Below are 18,997 nucleotides of genomic sequence, written 5' to 3'. Positions count from 1 at the left end.
GATGTATAAGTATGATTAAGAATCATCCTCTGACTTCTGTTTTCTGTGCTGAAATTACATTGCTGTTTTTTGATATCTGGCTGAAGTGTAACTGACGTTATCAAAACAGAGCTATAGAGAAAATGGAATCCACCCTTTTGCAAAATCCTTCAGTGAGGATAAATCACATTGCCTCCATGTTTTTTACACATCAAAATGTACACAGACAGAAAAAAAACCAGCAGCTGGGCCTCCAGCATAATGCACTCACAAAGAAAGATCCTTCCTTATCTTCTCCATCATTTCCTAACAAACAGGCAGGTAGGTAACTGGGAAATTTTGTCTGAAAATTTCTTGATGATTTGGAAGGGGTTCTGACACCTTAAATGCTGCTTAGGCTGTGCAAGAACAAACACTCACCTTGCACAACTGTTCAAGATCACAATACCCCTTTTCCATGTATGTTGGAATGGAAAAGACCATTTACTTAATTATTAGTCCATACAGAAGACTAGAAAAAATAAAGATGTGTGCATAATTAGAGATCATTCAATAAGTTGTGTTACATCAGGAATGCCTAAGGAAAGGCAAAAAGGAATTGCACGCTTTAAAGACAGTGCACATGATTTTTCCCCCTTCTTCCATTTGTTCCCCATTTCATGGTATATTTTCTAAGCATGTATTTTGATATCTCTTTTGACTGTACAGAAGGGAAAAACAAAGGGAGAACAAAAATGCAGAAAATAAGTAAAGGGTGCCATAGGAAGTGTGAGGTTAGAAGTTAGTAGTGGAGGGAAAAGGAAAAAATTGTATACTGATCTACAAAAAAAAAAAAAAACAAAACATACATGAGCTAAGAAAAATTAGAGATTAACAAGAAGAAGTCAGTAATTGACAGCAGATTTCCCACTGACCCGTTATGATCTGGGAAATAATGGTAGAAACAACCAACTTAATTTCTTTATTTCTTCATTTAACAACTATAAATACAGAAAAAAATCTTCAAATGGAAGCAGTTTTTCACAAGATCTCTTTCCTCTGAGAAACAGTAAAAACAGAGGTTGCCTATTAAAAAGCCTACTCCTGTTCAAAATTGCCAATTTGAAAACTTCAGCCCAAGAAAATTCAAGTATGAAGAAATGCCTCCCCGCCTCTGCATGCCCAGCCAAGTCCCCTCATCAGTCTCCAAACCAAACAATGCTGTGCGAGTCTCCCCAAAAGAATGCAGCAGTTGCACTGAAGTCCCAGCGCAGTTTTCATATGGTTCATTGTTTGAGCTAATTTAATTAAAAGAGGGTCCAGATGATGATTATCCTGGCAAAAGGAAACTGCACAGACAATACAATGGCAGACTGCCACGATCACTGTATCTTAGCTCTGAACAGAAAACAGAACTAAAGGAAGAGGATAAAACAAGCCCACCTTGCTAACCTTTAAAGCTGACATACTCCAACCATCCCCACATGCTGGAACAAGACTCAGCTGCTGCCTAGTCTGCTAATTTCTGGCACTCCATTAGGTGCTGTGAACATGACCATGATTAGTGTAAGCAGGAAAATCTACCATCACAGTATGCAGCAATGCAGCTTAGTCACACACACCCCTCCATGCCAGGCACTGAGGGTGGCATTATTTATGGTCCAAACCCTGGTGGGAGGTTCAGGTGGTTTGGGCTCCACTCTAACACCATCATGCAATTTCCCAGGGAAATGTAGTGCTCCCCTCCACCTACAAGAGCAAGGTTGTATCAAGTTTATACAGTCTGTATAAATATTTAAATATAATAAAATGATAAAATTGTAAGGAATATATAAAGAGCCCAGGGCTTGAAGTTCAGCTGTCTACAGAGCTCCACTGAAATCAGAAGTAGCAAGCCTTCTATGAAAACCTTTCCAAAAACCATTCTTGGATTAGGAATATTTCTTAAAACTCTGTAGGGACATAAATCCTTGCTGCTGATCTGCACACTCTCATAGTTCAAAGTCTAGTAGTACCAAACTGAATTTCACTGGCTGAGAATAACTATTTCCATGAGCAGACATTTCTAAATTAGGGATGCTTTTAGGTTTTTTGTAATGACTGGAAGATATTTTTGCATGCAATTTCAATTCTCATCTACACACTCCCAATCAAAATTTTTTCCTGTTAATGTTGTACAAGAATATAAAAAGAAAAGGATTAAACAAACAAATTCAGCCTCTGCCCAGCAGATGTATATTTTTTTTAATAGAAAAGCAAAAATGTAAGGAAAAAAGGTCAAATTATTTGATCAATGCCAAAAAGCAAGCTAGTGGGGAACTGGGAGTGAAGCTGAGCACATGATTTCAGCTGTAGGTTTCAGACTTTGAGACCAGCAGCTTACCTGATAGACCTCCTCTTGGCTCTTGGGTATCTAAATGCATACTCCAACCTTATAAATAAATAAACCTTCGTAAACCAGAATGAAGACACTTTGGTTTAATGCCTCAGAGGAAACTAGGTGCTACACTGAGAAGAGGTTCAAACCTGTTCTTCTCTAACAGCCTTTGGGATACCACACAAACAATGAGAAAGCCAGGGATTTCAGTAAAGAAGAGCTGATCACTCTGTCTAAGGTACATCTCTAAAACAGAGAAAAAAGACCACTGCCCCCAGATTAGGCTTTACAGGAGGTACACTGAGCAACTCCAACATGATTGTTTTGGAGGAGAGCTACTCTAACCACTGACAGAGCCTAAAACACACTGCATGATGAGGCAGAGGGAATGTGCTTGAAAGCTGTAACAGAAATACAGTCCTTTCAGATTGGCGTAGTCATCCTGTCTGCTTTTCTCAGGTTAGACGAACACAACATGTGGAAGAGAGACCATAAAGCAACAGAAGCAGCCATCAGTCATCTTCTCCTCCAGCCATTCCCCACTCCCAGTTTCAAGTGCTTTCTGCACTAAGTCACACACCATGGGCAGCTGCTGAAGCTGCTGCACCACCAAGCGACTGTGAGGGATGGGAAGAGAAACTCCTGCAGATACACCTTTTCCTTAACACACCTTTCAACAGCAAGAAGTTTGAGACTTTTCTAGCTCAGACAATTCTTTGACAGAGAGTGATAAAACCCATCCACACAGCCAAGGATCTGCCCTCAGCCAGAAGTAATTAAAATTAATCATTCACAATTATTTTCATGGGTATGTTCAGAAGGAGACACCGCCAGCTCGCTGACTCCTCAAAGCTGACAGACCTTGAAATAGGCTGTGGTCAGGTACAGCATGTCCCTGGGTTTCAAGCAGTTAAAAACATGCTTTGCATATCGATTCACCCTTCCACCCTCAGTGCTGACAGCCAGAGCCACCCCTGTTCTCCAGCCCAACACCTGAGCTGGCATCAGTGAGAGGGATTGGTAAGAAAAAAAATTTTTCAAGTAAGTACTGCTATGCCTATCATTATTGCTGCCCTGCTGGAACTCAGGGCCCTGTGAGTGTTAAAACTTCTTATTCTTGAATCGCAATGTCTTCCGAACTCAAGATTCTTCCCATTTTCCACACATTTGTATTATGTTTTAAATCACTATCTTCTTTCCTTTCAGCTTCACAGGTCACTGCTTATGCTATTCTAAGGTAGAGAGGTTTCTAAGGTACAAAGTAGCCTGAAGGTTATCAGTTTCCATGCCTCAAAAGCTACTGAAAAAAATTAAAGAGGTAAAAGAATTAATGAAATTCAACATATGGCATTAGGACTGTCACTTTCTGGAACACTGTTTACTTATACAAGCAATTTTTATGGGACTGAACATCTACTATTCATGATAGCAGCCTTGATCAATTCTGCTCCTTTGAAACTTACCATAGAAACATAAAAGCATCTGTCTTATGTCTATAAACCCAAAATGTGTAAGCAGCAAGGCCAAGATTGTAACCAGTGCAAGGAGGAAGCAATCTCACACCTAACAGACTGCAGATCCCTCAGTATCAACCTGCACAGCGCTCCTTCCTTCCCAGCAACTGGAATATTGATTTTTGCAATACCTACCGGAAAAAAAAAAAGCAGATATAGAGAAGGAGGAACAGGGTAATGGGATTGTCTGCTTCCCACCACATGTGTTCTGTAGTTGGAGCTCAAAGCTGAATTAAAAAAAAGAGATGGTGGAAGATCCAACTTCTTACATAAATCAGCTTGGCATGGCTTTCAGTCAGAAGACTTGAAAGGAACAGATATTCTGCCTTTGCTAAAATACAAAATTGTCAGATAAATATGCTTGCCTTTTTCACTAGAGTGGTTTTTGTAAGTAGGTATAATGATGTGCAGGAAACAGGAGCACTGACTGGAGAGTGAAGAGTTATGCAGGCAGGGCTCAGGAAATGTCTCTCTTTGGGAAATTATAAAAGGAAGTAAACAGAGTAGAACAACAGCAGCACTCAAGCTCAAGAGTCTCTCTGGCCATCAGCAACACTACAGCAAGTCTGCAAACATCACCCCTGACTTCTTTATGTTTTATGCACGGTACCAACTTATTTTTTCTCATATTGTTTCTTTACCCCGTGCTTCTCTTGTATTGTTCACCCCAATCTCTAATCATCACGCTTTCCTAATTCACTCTAGATCCTCCTTAAGCCACTTTCTCACTGAAATGGCATTCAAGGCATAAGGACCCTAAAATTTGGGGCTACCCCCTCAACCTCTCCTTTCTGCACTAAGAGCCCTGCACTTGCACTTGTAACTTAAGACACAATATGAATATTGCCAACTCCCAGATTGGCTCTCACTTCATCCCCTCCTTCCACAGCCATGAGTATTTGCAGCTCACAAGAGCAGCAGGGATCAGTGTCTCCTGCCAGGCTGCCAGGGAAAACCCAGCCAGCGTCCCAGCTTCTCCCCTGCCATGGCATTTGACTAAAAATGCCTAATTTTGATTTGTGCACTTTATGTGCGTATATATTTTTGCCCCACCTCACAAAATTTTGAAGTTATCTGGGAGAAGGGACTCAAAGGTGTGAAGCAGAGAAATAATTAAAAAGGGTGGGAGCCTGATTTCATCATATATTACAAGCACTTATCCCTTTGGAAAGTCAAGACTAAATTAATCACAGTTAAAATATTTTACAACCTTGTACAAACTCAACAGGGACCTTGATTGAACTCCAGAATGTGGGGAAAAAGAAAAACAGAGAAAGTGGAGAGGGAACTGTTAGAAGAAGCATGAAGAGCCCCAAAAAAACCTTGGGAAACCAGAAATAGCACCACAGAATGGTTTGGCTAGGAAGGGACCTTAAAAGACCACTTAGTTCCACAGCCCCTCTCCCACGGGGGACACCTTCCACTAGACCAGTTTGCTCAGGGCCCCATCCAGCCTGCCCTTGAACACTTCCCTGGAAGGGGCAGCCAGAACCTCTCTCTTCAGGAAACAGCCAGAGCAGGGAGAACAGCTGGGCAGGCACACATGTACATGGGGAAGATGCAGCTCCTTGAGATTTCCTGGCTCAACAGAAAAAGAAGACATCCCAGATGAGCAGGCATGGACTCGCTCTCCCCCCCAGAGATGTGGAGCAGCTCTGTCTGAGCAGACATGGAAGCTCTGTATCCTCTTCCAGCAGCCAGACAATCCCGCTAGTAATGGATTAAAGTCATTTAAGTAACTATACATTTAATAAGGTGAAAAGGGCAACGACACAGTTACATTTTGATTGCTTTGAACTACATATTGCTTTGCAATTCTGTTCCTGTTTTAAATACAAAAGTAGCACTTTTTGCCAGAGCTGAGGCGGCAAGAGTATATGAACAAGGCAAAGAACCCAGAGAGAAGTACCATTTTTTATTAGTCCATTGTCAGAGAATACAGACGAGCTTTCAGACACCAGGACCAGCAGACAGGAGATCTTCACAGAGCAAGGACCACTGCTCTTTAAATACATAAACACAAATGGACATGTTTATATATACAAATATATAAAAACTTCCTATCTTGCTTTAAAATCCAAAATGCTTTCTCAGTGCTGCCAATAAATAAAGCTCAAATTTCCTTTGGTTGGAGAAAGAAAATCACACCTAAGAAAAACAGACCATGGAAGACCCCAGCAACAGCAGAAGATGCCATTAGCTATTACCTGCTGTGATTATGGAAAAATGCTACATTTTATTCTGCAGCCTCTCTCTGCCATTCTTTTCATTCACCTTGAAAATAATTCCAGGATTTAAGTAAATAGGGTCATCTGGGGGTTGCATGCTCCTGGATAAATCTCCCTGGCCCCTCCCATGGGGGAAAAAAAATCCAAGCAGCAACAAAGAGAAGTTTTCAGTTTTATGATGTTCCCTTCCTACTTTCCAAATGTAAATTCAGAGCAGTTCCTGTAGAGATTGTGAACACCTACACAACTTTCCAGGTGGGAAAAAGGTAAAAAACCTCACACCAGTAAATCTACAACAGCAATTTCCTTACCCTTTTTTTGAGAAGTCACTGGATATAAAATCTGTCGCTGCCTCATGCACAAGCACACACAGAGCCTTTGGCACAAGGGAGAGATGTTTCAGGGCAGAGTGAGGATTTGATGGCTGTCTTAGCTTTCCTTGCACACTGAGCAGTCTGCATAGCCTAACAGCATTAGCTTACTAACAGATATATTAATAGGTGTGGGGGGAGGGAAAGGAAGAGGGGAAAAAGCCACTAAAACACATTACACCTACACATCTCACTACTAATCATAAAATCGGATAGAAAGCAAATTCTTCTCCAGGACCAGGAGAAGAAAAAGAGAACAATAAGACTGAAGGTGGGGGGGAAAGCATCCATTTTCATCTTTTTCTGGAAATATACCAATTGCTGTATTTATCAATTCATGATAAGGAATGATAAAGTAAAAAGAAGAAAAAAAAAAAAAACCAACCACCACACAAAATAAAACCCAAAAAACAACTGAAGAACTGCCACAACATCTTGTAGTTAGTAATTTCAGAGTGACAAATATAATGTTGGCCTCAGACTCCTAGAAGGATTAGATTTAGCTGTAAAACAAGTAGTACGGTTAGCAGTTGCTGTTGGGTCTGGTGTTAGGATTAGAAAGCACTGCTAATCATAAGAAATGCAAAAAGATTAAGAGGTGATGGTTGCCAGTAAGGTTTTAAAAGCATTTAAGTGCTGGAATTCATTTTGGGATTAAAATTCCTCAAGTGAAAAAAAAAAAAAAGAAAAAAAAAAATAGAAGAAGAAAAGTAAAGAAGTAAAGGGTAGATCATTAACAGCAGCCAGTTCGACCTGCACTGCCCACAACCCTTTCCAAAGCATTAGAGAATTAATTATGGAAAAGTGAAATGTATACCATGGCTTATACTGAATGATCCTAGGGTAGCTTTATGGAGGTAGCAAGTATTTCTATTCTGGCATCTATGAATGAAATATGGCAATCTAAAACCTGTTTGAGTTAGGAGATTTTGCTTACCAAAACCTTGCCTGGATAGTAGAGTTGCAATTTTTAAAGGCATTGTAACAGATATGATGATGGCATTTTATATCTGCATCCTTTCAGTAGGAAGGATAAGACAACACGTTGGTCTCCTAGTTTGCTTCCAGCTTGTGTAGATTCACCTCTAAGATCAGTTTATGTTCTTAGCTACCAAGGATAAGCAGAGCTCCCCATATAAAATAATCTGGAGTGTGCAAAAGAGAACTCCCCAGGGGAAAAAAAATAAACAGGAAAGAGAAAAAAATTAGCCTGCCAAGACGTTTAAGTATACACTAACTTTTAATAAACAAATTCTAATTTTGGATGAAAAGTTTTACTAAAAAGGCATTTTAAACAGTGCAGACCACAGAATCTTGGTCAGATTCCCTTATGACAGAGTGGTCTCCACCAGCATCAAGTGTAAAGTGCAATGCTGGCACCCTTGGCCACCACCACCCCAAACTGCACACTCGGTGGACAACGCCTCAAGGAGAACACAGCCTTCTGCAAAGCCCACCAGGTTCCCAACAGGCCTGATGGACAGCCAAAAGCTGGTTAGTGGTGAGGCCACCTAAAACTTGTCTCTCTCTCACAGTGTCCCACATTTATCCAATCATACAGAGTAAAACTCAAGTTCCACAAGGACATTCTGTGAGCATTGCCTCTGCACAGATGCGTTTCTCCCTGTGCCTCCAATGGGCTCAGATGTTGATTCAGACCAGCCTTCCTTCAGTCATTACTTTACCCTCTGAAAATCTGGACCTTGCTATTCCAGGGGCTGGGGGGCAATATGAAGTAAGATCACTTCATCATTTTCTACACACCTTTCAGTTAAGTGTTCCTGGTGCACCTTCCTGGACTTTCAGACTCTCTGTTTTTCCCTTCTCTTGCCCCAAAATGAACATTTTTTCCAGATGCCTGTAGCAGCAGCAGAAATAACCATCTTCCAAGAGTTATAAAACAGTTGTATTAAATAATAGAGGTGAAAGCACTGTGCATGATTTCTGCAGAAGTCTTTTCAGTAGAACAGATAAATTTATTCACTGCATTATGGAACAGTTTGAGAAAACAAGATCATACAATGTACACTGGCTCTATTTAAATTGTTTCATTTCTATTCATGAGTGCTCTGATTAGATACACTGAAAATATCATCAGTAAGAAATAAATAATTCTGCCAAATTAATAGTTGTTGATTTCTTTTACCTGAAAATGGAAGTAGCATCTCATTCATACTAGACAAAGCGACTGTAATTTGGATATATCGATCTTGTTGGTTCAAGTCCACACAGCACACAGAGACAGGTGTGCATCTACATTTTCTTAGTATCAAGCAACTTCTATAAAATTGTGAGTTCTTTCATGAGTGGAGAAGGGCTAATATGCACTTTGCATGAAGAGGCTTAGTAGACAACTAGGTTTTGTTTTTTTTTTTTTTTTCTTCTAGCCGTCTTCCCCAAATAGAGGGTTGAGAGAAATAAATTGCTTTAAATACAGAAAATTGTTTAGAAATGGTGTTTTAGGGAATACAGGTGAATTTTCTGTATCACACAAAATTAATCCAAGCTCAGCAAATGCTCTTTAATTAGTAAGACCTTTAGAAAGGAAGCAGACAGAAGCAACCCTAACATCTTTACATTAAGGGAGCTATTAACCAACCCCAAACCAGCTTCTCCAGGACCTCCCTCTCCATAAAGTGTTTTCCTGGAGAAGCATAGAAAGGGATGGATTTGTGCAAATGGAGCAGAATGTATTATTTAGCAGAAAGATCTGACTAATATTTTCTTTAGGAAAAAACAGACTAAAAACATAGAGCTAGTATTTTGTTTTAGACATCGCAGAATGATGAATGCCAAATGTCCGCTCAGCTTATGAACAACTGAGAAAAAACCCTCCACATTTTGAAAAATTTATCCAGTTTGAGTCAACAGTGAATTCTTCTAAGAATCAAATATAATTGCTGTAACATTTCAAAAAAAATTAAATGCACAGCTCAGGACCTTAAGAGCAGCCTGTTTGCACAGCAGCCAAGTGATACACCTCAGAGAGCTACTGTTAGCTACTGCAGGGAAGATAAATCAAGAAAATGCTGAGTTGAGGTGCAATTTGACAGTTATTAGCAGAACAGGAGTAATTTGATGAAGGAAAAGAATCTGACAAAATCTCAGTTCACAGCAACAGATTTTGGAAGCCTATTTGCACATAAATTGGAAAAAATAATTCTTGCATTAGAAACTGATGAAGATGAAACAATATACCCTAAATCCTAACATATTTGAAATTATTTTCTTTGATTCAAAGCCGATAATCCTGTAACAGGCAGTAACTAAACAGGGGCTTTAACAGACTTGCTCTGCATGTTGAAGAGACTGCACAGCCTGATCTTGATCTGGGGCCATTCAACTATCAGAATAACTGGATTTACTGCCATTCACACCTTTGTTTTTGCCATTTGAAAGCATCTACAGCGCGCAAAACACTGGGCTGCGTTTTAAGCATTAGCGGCGTAAATATCCCCTGGTGTACCATACGCTTCACCACTTCTGCCTTCCCGTAAATCAAGCACACAGCCAATCATCTTTTTTATGTTGGACTCTAATGGCAACTCTATTATTTAAAGTCAGGCTGTACAGAGCCATGTCTCACGGGGACATGAAGCAGCTCAGGAGCAGGTTTATGACTGTGCAAGGGAAGATTCAAATCTGGCCATGATCTTCCCACAGCAACCTCACCACCTCTTCCAATTTATCTGCATCTTTCAATTTATCTCTTCTGTGCAAAAGACTTTTTTAAAAAAACAAATCTCCCGTAAGCAGGAAAAAGAAATTAGAAAGCCTTTTCTGCTCCTCAAGAGCCACCTCTTTGTGTCCCCATAAATGCTCAGCGTAAATGTTTTTGCTCACATACTTGTAAGCAGATAAGCTGTTCTTTACTGCATTACAATTAGATGCATAGATTAAGAGATACCTTTCATGTCATTATATCAAGCTCTTCTACAAACATACAAAGGGATTTTATAGACTGTTGTCTTTTCTGCTTACTACTGAATTCTCACACTCAGCACAAGATGCAGTAAAAGTGAATGATACCTTCCCTGTGTTTACTGTGCCCACCAAGAACCATTAAAAAAAACCAAATAAAATAACTATGATTTCAACAGCACAAACTGTTCTCCCATGGGGTTTATCTTTTTCCTCTCTCCCTCCATTCATCTTTCACTTCATGAAGATAGGGAACATGAAAACTAAATGGATTTATGTGTAAATAATTCATCTTTTCAGGCACATCAAACTAATACCTGAGTTCATCCAAGGGGTTGGCCAGATGTAGCTGATTCTAGTAGCATTTTAAACAGCATTCTGGAGAGCTAGTCACAAAAGGCTGCAAGGAAATGCTGAACAGCTGTGTTGATAGAGTTGTTTTTAAACAACACGTGTTGAAACTCTACCTATCCTTACTGAACACAGCTGACAGGGACACATTCCCAGCCGTCCTGAACTGCCACTGCATTTTGGAGACTGGTGTCTGCACAAGACAGGCTTTGTGAGTGGGGTGAGCTCTGGCACATCTTGGGAAGACGAAGTGAATTACAAAGGCTGAGCATCGTTTTCCTGCCAAGTAGCAAGAAAACATGTGGCAACATAAAGCATCTTTAGGAGCACGAGTCCCACAGGGCAGACATCCACACAAGCTGAGCTGATCCTGTGAGCCAAGATGCCTTAAACCAAGGTCCCATAGGGACTGGGAAGTGAAGTGATGGTCATAACTCTTGCTTCTCTTTAAGCCATGAAGGAAAATAAAAAGTATTTTGCATATTTTTAAACATCCTAAGTACAAACAATGGATTAATTCTTGTGGGAAGTCCAACAATTAACGTTCACTACACTTAAATGTCAAGTCATGTTTCTTGTGCTAAATAAAATATAGCAAACTCCTGCAGCTAAAAAGGGCAAAAAGAAAATCTAGGGACTTGTGGTTTTGTTTTCACTCTTTTAAAAGCCAAAATCTAAACTGTTCCGTTCTGCTTGCTTTAATAACACAAGTTGTCTCTCTCCTGCACATGTCAGAAGAGGAGTCTGCAAAAGGGGACCAGGGAAAAAGGTCTTGTGCACAACTAACATCTGCTCCTCTGATTTACACCAACTTCTCATTGTACAAATTGAATTAGAAAAACCTGCAAAGAAATACAATTAAATTTCAGAATATAACAACCATTTTAGTAACAGTGCTTTCCCTGTGCAGGAAATGGTTTCTTAAAGTAAAGAAATAATTTTGCCATGTGGAAACCTTGAGCAGGTTAGTAACCCACTACTGTACCAGAGATTAATTTCTGCAGACAGCTTTGTATCTTCAAATTCACTGAAGTGGAGATTTATTGCAACAAAAACAGAGAAAACCACTGGAGGGATATGTTGCAAATAGAGCAGGGCAAAAGGAAAACTAACACAGAAAAGACAATATTCTTGGATTTGCAGCACAACTCTCCCTGAACTCTCTCTCCAAGAGAGTTCGTGTTTCTAGTCTAAATTAACATGGCTACTACTATGACTTATATCACACAGAGATAAGATTTGGTGAAGAGTAAAGTTTTGCAGAATGTTCTTTGGATGAGTTTCCTTAGAAATAGCTCAAAATAACTTTAAGAATTATAATCTTAATTACATGCTTACTCTTAAGGGGAAATTTTGAGCCTTTCAGCAGAAAGCAACCTCACTGCAAGTAGGATTTTAATGGCTCTGAGTTACTGTTTTTGCAGTGGAAGCCCTCTTTACGATCAAACATGTTTAAAAGTGTCTTTGTTCTGAAGTTGCCTGTACTATGCACCTCATCACAACTTTATGCCTTCATGCTTTGCAGAGCACTTATGTCCATAGACCCACATAAGATGTCTGTGAGCAACATGGACTCTTCCATCTCGCTAATCTTCCCGCATTACATAGAAAAATTAAGTGCCTCATAGTCCTTGTGTGTGGAAGCCACTCTAAACCCAAGTGTGCAACATTTTCTGTCTGTAAGGTACATGTAAAACACGTGTGTGATGAGGAAACTTACATTAATTGATTATGACAAAGAACCACCACTAAACAGTCCATCATTATAATGAAATGCTTACAGTAATCCCTATTGAATTATAGTCCTGACCTTTGGTGATATGGAAAACAGTATTTATTCCCTACTTCAAAAACTAAGAACACTTGCTGCAATCTCTTGCTTGGAAGTTCAAAACTGAAATAGTTCTCACTCTAGCCCAGCTGACAGCATAAGCTGTGGAGAAGCTTGCTTCCAGAAGAAGTGGAATGTAAAAACAAAGTTGCTGTGACCGTAACAATAATCCTGTTTGCATATTACAATACATTTTCCTACTATAACAAGGCAAAGTCCCTTGTGTTCCGGTCAGAAAAAGTCATCTTCCAGTAAAAGCATACTGTGATCAATAACATTTTCTTACTATATTATATTATCTCCCACTGAAACACTTTTTCACTTGGCATTTCAGGCTGCCGAGTAGGGGAAATTCATGACAAAACTAAGATAGTAAATGAGATACTGCAAATTAATTCCATCCCAGAGCAATCTTTTCGTTTGTGAGCAATTTGACAAGCCAGTGTTGTCTGACTTCAGCAGAAGCTTTCTCAGCTTTCAAATACACATGAAACAGAAGACTCTGCTCCACTACCATACCCAACTTCACTTCAGCCTGCATAATTTTGTGTTAAAATACATTAGACTTTCAACAGCCAGCTCTGAGACCAGAATTAGTGGGACATACTTTAAATATTAGTTTAGAAAATACACTGAGAAGACTGCCACATCAATCCTGTGAAATTCTGTTTTCAAGTTACAGCCCAAAGCATGGCAGGGCACAGGAATTCTGTGCTTCCTTAGAGGATTTGCTACAAACTCTCCTGCAACCCAGTCCTGAAAAGGCCCAAGTGATCACAATGCCAGGTGAAGGGTCTCAATATGGCAACGTTCAAAGACAGCTTTGTCACAATGGGCATTATAGTAAAGTGCTTCTCCATCTGCACATCTGAACTCTCTTTTGCTATGGTGAGTAGCAGCTTTATTGCCCCCTTGGAGTTATTGTCCTTCTGCAGGCTGAAAGAGTGACCTGGTGGCACACAGCCAGGAGCAGAGCCCATCATGATTTTAGCAATAGCAATTGTGGATTTACTGAGAGGAACTGGTGTTCAGCGTGGTCCAGGAAGGTCTGATCCCACGAGAAGGCTGGGGTGTGTGCAGGATGCTGGGATATTGTCAGTGGGATTACTTGCAGGCACCTGATCTCGGCACTATTAGGTGAAGAATCACTGCTCTATTAATATTTCAGCATAAGGAATAAGGGGCAGACAGCTGTTGAATATTCATGCCATAGCAATGCTCTCTGTAGGAATTTTCTAGCAGGCACATGAAAAGGCCGCACCATTACCCCAAAAAGTTTACCATCGAAAACCCCAATTAAAGAGATACTTTAGCATGTACCCTGTTTTAAGCTCGCAGGGCAGGCTCTCTGATTAATTGTACTCTTACAGTGAAGGATGTGCTCCATTTTATTAACTCAAGACTCATGTTGAAAACAACATAAAAAGAGTGGGAGAAAACAGATGAAAATTTAATTTACATCTGCAAATCCCAACACATCATGATATCAGAAACATGTAAAGGGCCAAACAACTCATCTACCCAAGAAGTCATTCATAAAAGATAAACATCCTTTTTAAATGTGGAGGAAATTCATGCAGGGAAGATGCACAGTACTCAACTATAAAATAATTCCAAGAAGCTTCACATACATTTCTGAGGAAGAGGAGGCAAAGATAATATTGGTGCCACTGATAAGAAGGACCACAGATGACATTTTAAGCAAGCTAGATGGGAAGGACAAAATAATCAGTGTTTTGAAGGACAGGACTATGTTTATGCAGGTTCCTGGTTGTGGGGTTTTGAGGGTTTTTTAATTTTTTTTTTTAACAAAATAAATTAGGCAAAAATCTTCATATAAATGAGTACTTATAAAAGAGCCTTTCTAGGTGAATCATTTCTTTTACGATTAATAAAATCTGCAATCAGAGCAACAACATTCTGATGACTTTTTGCCATTTGCAATTATCACTCATCCCAGCACCAAAAAGCTCATTATTATTAAAGATGACAGAAAGAATACTTAACTGCTTTTATAAAATAACTCACTTTTTAAAAGAATCAAGTTTCTAAGCTTTCTTTCTACTTCCAAATCTTCTGTGTGAAAATAAGGCTATCCTAACAACCCCTGTGTGTGTCACCTTTGATTTCCAGCATGTAATTTGGATAAAAGCATCCAATTTGTACAGTAACACAATGCGTTACAGAATAACACTTCTTAGGTTTAAAAGCAGCCTACAAAGAGTAGAGAGTTAACATAAATCTGTGCAAGTACAAACATATAGTTTATACCATAAAAATACATATTTTAACCTTTTTATAGCAGTTTTCTCCTAAGTAACTAAAAGCATTTAGGTTACTGTAGGACTTGTAGCATTCCTGTGAATAAGAGTGCATAATCTCTATTTTAAAGGTATGGAAGTTGAGGCACAGGTATTACTAAGACAGGTGTGGAAAAAACAGGAATGGGAACCATATCCAACTCCAAGCTCCATGACTAAATTCATGTCTATTTGACATGTATTATCTATAGGCAGAAAAGGCAGAAATGAACACAGGTATTTTTGTTTTGGCATCTACAGAGATGTTAAGACTGAGTGTTATCTGTGCCTCACTCCATCCTTGCTCCCCGACATAAGAGCACAGTAAAATCAGAGTCCTCTTTCAAAAAAAAAAAAAAAAAAAAAACCACCAAAAAACCCAAACAAAAAAATAAAAAACACCCACAAAGCAAACCCCCTGCCAAAAAAACCAACGAACAAACAAACAAAAACCCAAAAACAACCAAACAAAACCCAGAAAAAACCCCAAACCCCAACACAGATGCTGTTAAATGGATGCAAACTCAAAAAATACTGCCTGATTCATAGGTGCTTGGGAAGCACTGATTTGAGCTTTTTATATCCATACATCTCCAGTTTGTCATGATTTAGTGGATGGTTAAAGGTGTGGAGCATGTGGTGAGCCAGAATCTTCCTGGGGCGTGCAGTAAGAGAGGCAACAGGTGCAAGCTGCATCAAGGGAAAATCTGGTAAGGGATAAGGAAGAAGAATTCAGAGCAGGTGCTTAAGCATCAGAATGGCTTTGTGGGGAGGCTGCAAACCTCTCATCCTCAGGGGTATTAAAGGACTTGCTTGGACATGGACACAGCCCTGAACAACCTGCCCTGCCTCTGCAGTTTCCCTGATTTGAGCAGGATCTTGGACAAGACAATCCCTCCAAGGTCATTCCCAAAGTGACTTGTTCTTTGAATACCATCTCAAAGACAAGTGAGGTTGCTATTTGGTTTCTCTGCTGCATCCCAAATCTTATCACAAATTCACCCACGAAGTGTGACCCTGGATTTCTGTGACTAACTTTTCTTTACTTTATTTGGCTTGCTCCTTCTTCTGAAAGGGATAAAATGGAACAAATCCAAATCTTTGCTTTCACCCACTTGAAAACTGTGAAAAATGAAAAGCAAAACACAATCACTGTGCTCAAGCTCCTAAACACACGTGGTCATTAGAGTTTACACACCTTCCTGACCTCTCCTCCTAAGAAATACTCCAAAAAACAATCAGTCTGCTGTGCAGGGAGACCTGCAGTTATTAAAATAACTTCATCACCAAAACAGCTCTCAACATCATTTCAAATTCCTCCCCACCACCCGCACTATTGTAAGAGGTGCTGCATATGGTGAAAATTAATTCAGTTTGAACCAGAAAACACTGGGGTTAAGTACTTCTTCAGCTGGAATACAAAAACTGCAACCACACATGACTGTCAGGATATACAGGGCTACAGTCAACATGCAGAAATAGCATTTATATCCTTCAGAAAAATTGAGTTAGAAGGCTTTTTAAGGGGAACAGCTGAGCTAGGAATATCCAACAACGGGTGAGACAGACAAGTGTGCAACTCCTACGTGCAGCTCACTACCAGAAGGAGACAGTGGGAGTCTATCCTGAAACTCAGAGCATTTTCAAACAATTCCTCTCATACAGCAGAAGCCTCCAAGAGGAAGCTTGGACACACCTGGCTTCTCATTTCCAAATTACTAGTTTTTTTAATTCTATATGTTATATAACTAGACCACTGTGGCAGAAACACAGCCCAACAGAATCACTTTGCAGTAACTGGGTATTCAGCCTAAGATTATCCCAGACATTTCATACTGATGTGACTAGGCAATGTGGCAACTTATCACAAGCCAGATTCACTAGACATTCCCCACCACAGAAAGTGAATTAAACTGTCACTCATCACCGTATGAGCTGCACTAGTGTAACTACTTCTTCATGAGTTGGACAACACTTTTCTGAATTAAAACCAACACACTTTCTTGCAAGTCTTTATCCGCCTTTCTGTACATTTTCTTTTCCTTTCCACTTCTCTTATTTTCTGCTCAATTGTTCTTTCCCCTGACTTAGTATGTTTAACCCTCTTTGCTCCACTTGCACTCCAATGCATTCTTTTGTTATCCTTGGCAGATATAAATAGAGGGATTTGTACAGGAGCTCCAGCCACCCTGGCCAAACTAGTAATGATGTACTCAGCACTGGACTACTGATGTCCTCTTGGTCCTTCTCCTAAGGAATCAGACAGCAAAGCTTCCAGGACCACAGGACTACATCTCCTCTCCCCAAGAACCATCTGATCATCATGTCAAGCTAACGCTGAGACTGTATTCCTGAGTGTTTCTCCTCAGGAATAGCTCCCAACATACATACTCTATTAAAATACAGGAAAAGGAGATGCATTACTCATCATGAGGGCCACCAAAAAAAGAAAAAGAGTAGAGCATTTGATTTAACCACCACTACAATTACAGTTGTTGGCATCTGCAATTTGTAGCATCACACACACGCATGCAGGGACAAACATAAAGAAGGAATATAAAGTAAGTCTTGTTCATAACTCAGACTTGGTTTCCAGCAAGTTTCATATACATATTATTACATACACTATTTATGGCTGTGTACTGGCAGTACAGAAAAAAGGATTAAATACACTTTCTCATGCACATTTGCACACACCCAAGCACACACACAACTTCCTGATCTATTGTGAATATAGTAACAACAGGAATTGAAAAATAAGTTTAAATTATCAAAGCTGCATAGAAAGTTTAAGCTAGTTGCTCATGGAAATAAACTTATTTCCAAGAGTGTTTCACTATTTCCAAAGCGTAGCTCATGCACATTTATGGGAAGAGGTTGCCAGAAACATTGTGATAAAGGTGCACTGGGGATAGTCAGGTGCTCAATAAGGAATCCTGTGAAGAAAGAGCAAATTCTGGAAGTAAGGAATGCATGACAGTGTATGAGAAAGCTTAAACAAACTGAAAATATGAAAAATAATATGGGACTTAGTGGTCTTGACAGACAGCAGGTACAATTTGAGCAAGCAACATGCCCTTGAAACAAACACCAAGTGTGTCCATTCTGAGCTGTGCTGATGAAAGCACGGCCAGCAGGCCCACGGAAGCAATCCTCCCCTTTCCTGCAGGATTCGTGAGCCCTCCAGAACAAGAAGGCTTTGACATACAGGAGAAAACCCAGTGGAGGACAGTGGTGTCTAGAAAAGAAGTCTCCCCCAGATCTCACTGTGTTTTCTAATTCCCCAAAGGGAAGGTACAGAGAGAACAGAGTGAGCCTATTATTGAAAGGGCGGTGATGTGACAAGAACAAAGAAGCTGCAATAATGAAAATGCAGGTTATAAATGAAGAAAATATCTTTCATGAGGTGGTAAAACATGGTAACAGGGGTCTAAAAAATTTTGGAGTTTGCATCCTTGGAGATATTCAAAACTCAACTGTATATGGTCCGCAGCAACCTGCTTTAAAAGTGATGTTGCTCTGAGCAGGAGGCTGGACCAGACAACTGCACATGTGTTTTCCAGCCTGAATTATCCCAAAAATTATGTATCTGGATGGAAGAAGGCAGAAAGCTGGTCAAAGGAAGACAAGAGGACAAGAAACAGCATAAAGGCACAGGATTAGCTCCATAATGAAAAAAAACAGAGAGAAGTGCAAAAAGAAGCTAGGAAACAGAATAAGCAAGAAAAATAACAGACAGGATCAAGACTGAGGAAGAAAAAAAAAAAAGAAAAAAAAAGAAAAGAAGAAAAGTCAAATGTTCACAAAATTGAACTTTCCTCCCATAGGCAGGAGGTGAAAAATTCCACAAGAGTCATTCAACAATGAAGTCAAGTATTTAAGTTTCAACGGTAATCTGCATAGTAGATTTGGGTAAGAGAGGGAATCAGTTCTTTCTTTTCCCTTCCCATGCCTCCAAGAAACCAACTAACCTTTAATCTCCCTTTTCCAAATATTTGAACTCAACCTTGCAAACTTCAGAGATATTTTAACTATGTACATTATGAAGAATGTTTCATTTGTAATATAAAAATACATGCACTTTTATCAGCTTAAAACTCAAAGTTCACTACACCCAAATAAGCTTCTTACAGCTTTTTACAGTTT

General features: G+C 39.6%; 1 protein-coding gene across 2 annotated transcripts in view; it reads right to left on the bottom strand.

The window, feature by feature from the left end:
- KLHL29 (kelch like family member 29) overlaps positions 1–18,997 on the bottom strand; it is a 392,570-nt gene that overhangs the window by 306,940 nt on the left and 66,633 nt on the right. The window lies entirely within an intron of this gene.

Source organism: Vidua chalybeata, chromosome 3 (genome assembly GCF_026979565.1).
Source record: "Vidua chalybeata isolate OUT-0048 chromosome 3, bVidCha1 merged haplotype, whole genome shotgun sequence".
Lineage (NCBI taxonomy): Eukaryota > Metazoa > Chordata > Aves > Passeriformes > Viduidae > Vidua > Vidua chalybeata.
Note: the sequence above shows the minus strand (reverse complement) of the source record. Positions and strands in the feature narration are given on the sequence as shown.